Here is a 5,922-nt window from a genome sequence, read left to right as displayed (position 1 = left end):
TGACACACTACCAATAAAAGCAGTGCCCCCCCCCCCCCCCCCGACATTGAAATTTTGCACCAAAACCAAAAGCTAGAAGTGAACACACATTCATAGACTGCTGGCTGAGGCTACCAAAGATGTTGTCACCTGCTACTTAATAACCATTCACACGCACTCACACACTGATGGAACAGCCATCTGGAGCAATTTGGTGTTCAGTATCTTAGATATCTTGAGGTGAGAGTTGAAGAGACCTCTCTGAAAATGGCCATGCCAGTTGTTCCAAAAACGTTGCCTATGTTTGGAGCATTATTCAGCTCCCTCATGGTTGGTACCAATGAATGCCTTAAAGAGAGTAATGTTGGCCTCCAGTAGGCGGGCAGAAATTTTTATCAGGGTGGCTATGCCCCCCCACCCACCACCACCACCACCACCACCACCCTCTTAAGGGTGCCACTTAATAAGACCCAAATATTTGCATATAACCTTGTTTTGTTTTTTCCACCATCCTTTACTCTCAAACTCACTGCGCAGGCTTAGAAAAGAGCTAACCTTCATGCACACTTTTATAACCAAACAGCGTCCCACCCAGTCAACAAACACAGGTAAGAGAACGTGTCAGACTACAATGGCACAATGTCAGAAACGTGCAACTGAAATAGTATTTCTGTCAATCCAAGCATTTGTTTTATCTCCACATTATGGCAAATGGGGGGAACCTCAAAGAATTTTAAGGCTTAAATAAAGGTTTGAATGAAAGAATGGTTTACCTGTAACTTATATGAACTCTTACAAATGAAAGTGAACTGAGTCATAAAAAGCAGCCAATAATGTAATTTGTTCACTGCATGTTTAGCCTTGAATGCAACATAAATTAATTCAATTTAGCAGCAGATCACTGGATTTTCTCTCTCTCTCTCTCTCTCTCTCTCTCTCTCTCTCTCTCTCTTATACACACACACACACACACACACATACATACATGCACAACAAACAGCTCTCCTCACCAGGGTAAAAGTCCACATATTATATGACAGAGAACCCGGAAGTCTATGGCCTATAATAATAGCCTACCAGCCTCTCTCTCCATATCGTCACTGAAGCATTTTTATCCCCCACCCTGAACACACACACACACACACACACACACACACACACAAATGCAGTGCCATGCCACTCCGCTGGTTCCACTGGTTTCATTGTAAGGACATCTTGATCTCCATTTAAATCTGATTGGTTTAAGTGCCTCTGTTGTCTGTTTCCAATCATTTCAGCTCTGATGAAGCAGTGAAACTGGGGAGTTTGGTAACTGTGTCCGTCTCATGGACACAGTCTCTTCTCATGGATTTCCTCCATGAGAAGAGAGAAAATAGGCAACAAGACAAATCCATCAAAAGACTGTAAGGTTTGGTCATAAAGAGGATCAAACAAATGTGCTTTCCAACATGTTTACTATCATATCATCCATCATAAAGATACCCAATAGTTTCAGAGGTGCAACCTTTTGCTAACAAGCTGATTTTTTTAAGACAAGAGTTTTGTGGGTCAAAAGTGATTTTAAAGAAAACAAAAGGTTTAAATGATAGAGTGACGCAACAACAAGAACTGATGACAAGTTTTCAAAGAAACTTAAACGAGATGATTTCAGCAAAAGACCGAAACACACTTGAGGGTTGACATGAACACAGTACCTGTATCCCAACCTGAGGAGCAGATATCGATGAGCAGGCCGAAAAGATGCAGATGCCGGTACGTTTTGCTTTTGGGAATCACTTTGAACAATCACACTTGTCTAAAACTCTCTCTCTCTCTGTCCATTCACTCTTCACTGTTGTTGACACGCTGCAGCAGTAAGAGAGTCTCCTCGCCTGCCTGCCTGCGTCTGGGTGTTTGAGTGTGGAGGTAAGCAAAGGTGGTTTAGTGTTTACCCATTCTCAATGAAGAGAGAGGTGGGGCCACTCAGTACAGGTAACCCCCCACCTTTTTTCCTCCCTCTTTCAATCTCTCTCTCTCTCTCTCAGCTGATAAGGAATAAGACAAAGGAGAAGGAAAGGGATAAAAGGGCAGAGGGTGTGACGAAAGGTGATGACTGACGACAATCAGGGAAAAGTCATGAGCTAGTGTTTGAGTGTGTAGACATATTCACAGAAATAAAATGGACCAGCCCAGAATAATAATAGTAATGATAATCTGAGTCAGAATTCGAACAGTGAATAAAAATGAAACTATTTTTAAAACAAGATTTAGTGTCAACATGTTAGCGGCTTGTTGTCGCTTTCATCTTTCTAGTTAAGGCCTAAAAAAGTGCTTTGAGCTGAATGTTAACATGAGACTGCTAACATGCAGATGTTTAGGAGGTATGTTTACCACGTAAACCATGTTATACTCTTTTTACACCAAAAATATGGTAAAGGAGTCTACGCGTACTTGCAGGTTTTTTACACACAGGAAAGCCTGTTAAAAATGAGTAATAGACTTATTTCCCACTGCCAGTAGACGAGTATGCCTTTCTGTGTTATTTCTGGTGTGTCACGTTCAGTGTCACAAACACTCTAGAAAACAGGGTTAGTAAACAGTAGAAAGCAGCATGGAGCTGTAGACTCCTTTACCATTGCTGGAAGACCAGAGCAGTGTACCCGGCTCTGCATTAGACAATGGCACGTTCAGTGTTCAATGATGGAGATGAACAGTATTTTATTGGCAGTATGTCATTGCATCGTGCTGAAAAAGGGGCAAAATTAGTGCATTCACCCAGATGTAATGTTTTTATCACTGCTGATGAGAGCTGGAGCTGAAAAATACCTGTGACTGCGGCAGAGTCACTTGTCTTGTCTCTCCCATTAAAGGCAAAAGCCAGCTATTAGCAAGTGTTTGTGGGCTTTTGTCCAGTAAGAGTATCAGTTCTGATGGCTTACCAGTAAGCCATCAGTTTTGGAGGTATTTGATCATAAACCAGGGAGTATTGGGCAACTAAAAACTTTGATTTGAATAAAGGTCAGAGGATCACCATATTTGGTAGAATTCATCATCTGGGAACCATGAATGTCTCTACCAAATTCCATGGCAATCCATCCAGTAGTTACAAAGATATATCAGCCCAGACCACAGTGGTGGATTGACAAATATGGCCAGTCCTTGAGAGTGTGGACAAGTGGCAGCACTTCATCCCAGTCACTTCAGCTGGCAGTATTTGAGATCACTTTTACTCAGAGAACCTCCATGTTTCATCAAACTAAATATTTACTTTTTTGAATATCTTCAGGCTTGTTAGACAAAAAAACATGTAGGTCAATAAAGACTCAGTAATTCAAACAGTGCAGAGAAAGGACATAAATCAGAAGAGATGACTTTACCTAATCTCTGCCTGAGGCATTTTTGGGATAAATCTGTTGACGGCTGAATTTTACAGGTTTTACTGGGATTACTTTGGATTTTGCAGCTGCTTTGAATGCTAGCGTGGCTTGATAACACGGGCGGATTATGAGACAACGGGTCCCTGGACACAGACATGCAGAAGGCCCCACAACCTCCTCCACACATGAGCAAGACACACAGACTTTATAGTTGTTGAGCCTCTTTATGTTGTTGTTTTGTGACTCTTTGTAGTTGTTACACATTTCTGTGGTTTTGTGTCTCTTTGTGGTCGCCTTGTATCTCTTTGTAGCTGCTTTAAGTCTCTTTGTGGTCATTTTGTGTGATTTTGAGGTTGTTTATTCCGTTTCGCAGTCGTTGTGAGTCTCTTTAGCCCCTGTACAGCTGTTTTGCATTTCTTTGTAGTTGTTTTCTGTCTCTTTCAGGTCCTTTTCTGTCTCTTTGTGGTTGTTTTTTGTTTCTTTGTGCTCTTCTGGGTTGGTAGGTGTCTCTTCGCGTGACGTTTTGCTGGTGAAGTCCAGGGGGCCTATGCTTGGTAGGTCCATTGAGTAAACCATCCATGCGTGATAATCAAAGTATTTCATCAGCATGGTAGCCAAATGTTTCTTTGTTCTTCAAACAACATATTTATGTTTTTGCCACAGCGTGCAAATGGACCTCTTCTGAGTGATCCAGGTATTAAAGGGAAACTTCAGTATTTTTCAACCTGGACCTTATTTTACCATGTTTCTGTGTCAAACTGACTAATGAGGACAAAAAAATTTAAAATTGGTCTGGTATTGACTGCAGCCAACAGTGGCGAAACAGGCTGCAATGTAACCACTCAGGGCATTTGTACACCTTGAATTTCTGTCCACTTAACATGCTTGTTTTTTCCCAGGGTGCATTAAGTATGAACTGAAAGTCACTTTGACTGACATTCTCACACACAATGGAGATAAACGACAATTCAAACAAGACTAAAGCTGTCACATTCCAGTCATATTTGCCAGAAACACAGAGAGGGTCGGAGAGAATAGGAAGTAGATCATGCTGACAATGTGTGGAAGTGTACATAACCTTAAACAGCCCTTAAGGGGAGAACGAGACCTGTATGCTCTTATCAGACGGGGTGTCGTTCTACTCCAGCACAAGTGTGTGTGAGCATGTGTGTGTGCTGTTGCCATTGTACAAGTAACACATTAACCAATGACTCTGTTAATGAAGGACATGCAATCACTGATTCTTGCCTTTTTGGCAACACACACACACACACACACACACAGTATATGGAGATAGCCAGTTCAAAGTTTAGAGATGGAGAAATGTATTCTCTAGTCTAACAGGGTGTAATAAGGCTGGAGTGAAGGCCATACGCAGCCATAAAGCTGTTTTAAAGGTGGAGGAGAGCATGATTCAGCGACCAAGATTACTTTATTACCAGCACACTATATCATACAAATGCACTGTCTCTCTCTCACACACACACACACACACACACACACACACACACACACACACACACACACACACACACACACACACACATTAAGTCAAGTAAAGAGTTTATTTGTACAGCTCAATACTACATATTGGCAGTGGTGGAAGAAATATTCAGATTGTTTACTTCAGTAAAAGTACTACGACTACACTATGAAATTACTCCACCACAGTTACAAGTCCTGCATTCAAAACCATACTTCAGCAAATTGTGTTTAACGTATGAAAAGTAAAAGTACTGGGTTGTAAAATGTTCCCTATAAGATCAACATATGTTTGTAGCGTGTGTCCTGTTCATCTCAAACATTTAAAATCAACATATCTAGTAATACCGGGGTTTTCACTGGACAGGAAGGGGATGAAAACCTGTAATCTGAATCCTAACTAAAGCTGTCACGCAAATGTAGTGCAGTAAAAAGTAAAACATTTACCTCTTAGATGTAGAGGAGTAAAAGTATTGAAGCATTAAACAGAAATACAAATTAAAAGAATCTTGAACTTGAAGTGAAGTACAGTACTTAAGTAAATGTACTAAATTAATTTCCACCATGCATATGCTTCCCAAGGCAAGAAAAAGTCTATAGTCATCAGATTTGTCATTTGATTCTGACTTAAGTCCAAGTCATGTGACTCGAGTCTACACCTCTGACTTCTCCAATGAAGATGCATTTTATATCATTAGCTGTGTTTTATTTTATTGTCATTCACTATTTATTAATACAGCAGCATCCTTTTATGGGTGCCTACAGGACGAGTTATGGTTGTAGACAAACACTTGAATAGATTTAAGTTGAACACTTCAATCTGCTTACAAAAGAGAGCCCTCTCTGATGAGAAAGTTCTCACAGTTAGTAAAAAAATGAAAAACACAATCCAACAACATTACAATCATGATAATGAGAATAATACAAAAGTAATAAAGACACAAGTCATGCACTGAAGAATGCAGACAGCTGTGAAGATAGCCATCAGCGTGGTGTTAACGGAGACAGACAGAGAGACATGGGGGAACTGGCCCGACTGGTCCAATATGAACCCACACACAACTATAAGAAGCTGCACACAAACAGCTTTGCAACGGTCACTGAG

The 5,922-nt window shown here is 40.8% G+C and overlaps 1 protein-coding gene across 12 annotated transcripts in view; it reads right to left on the bottom strand.

The window, feature by feature from the left end:
- The window catches only part of rbm47 (RNA binding motif protein 47), a 37,526-nt gene that overhangs the window by 18,365 nt on the left and 13,239 nt on the right, over positions 1-5,922 (bottom strand). Inside the window, exon 1 of one of the 12 annotated variants that reach the window (XM_050043950.1) lies at positions 1,674-1,874. The exons of 10 other annotated variants lie outside the window; for them this stretch is intronic. The gene's annotated coding sequence lies outside the window, so the exon portion shown is untranslated. Of the gene's footprint in view, positions 1-1,673; positions 1,875-5,922 lie in introns of those variants that run through there. One more of the 12 variants, XM_050043953.1, reaches the window with a different exon arrangement.

The sequence above is a fragment of the Epinephelus moara genome, chromosome 5 (assembly GCF_006386435.1).
Source record: "Epinephelus moara isolate mb chromosome 5, YSFRI_EMoa_1.0, whole genome shotgun sequence".
Classification (NCBI taxonomy): Eukaryota; Metazoa; Chordata; class Actinopteri; order Perciformes; family Serranidae; genus Epinephelus; species Epinephelus moara.
Note: the sequence above shows the minus strand (reverse complement) of the source record. Positions and strands in the feature narration are given on the sequence as shown.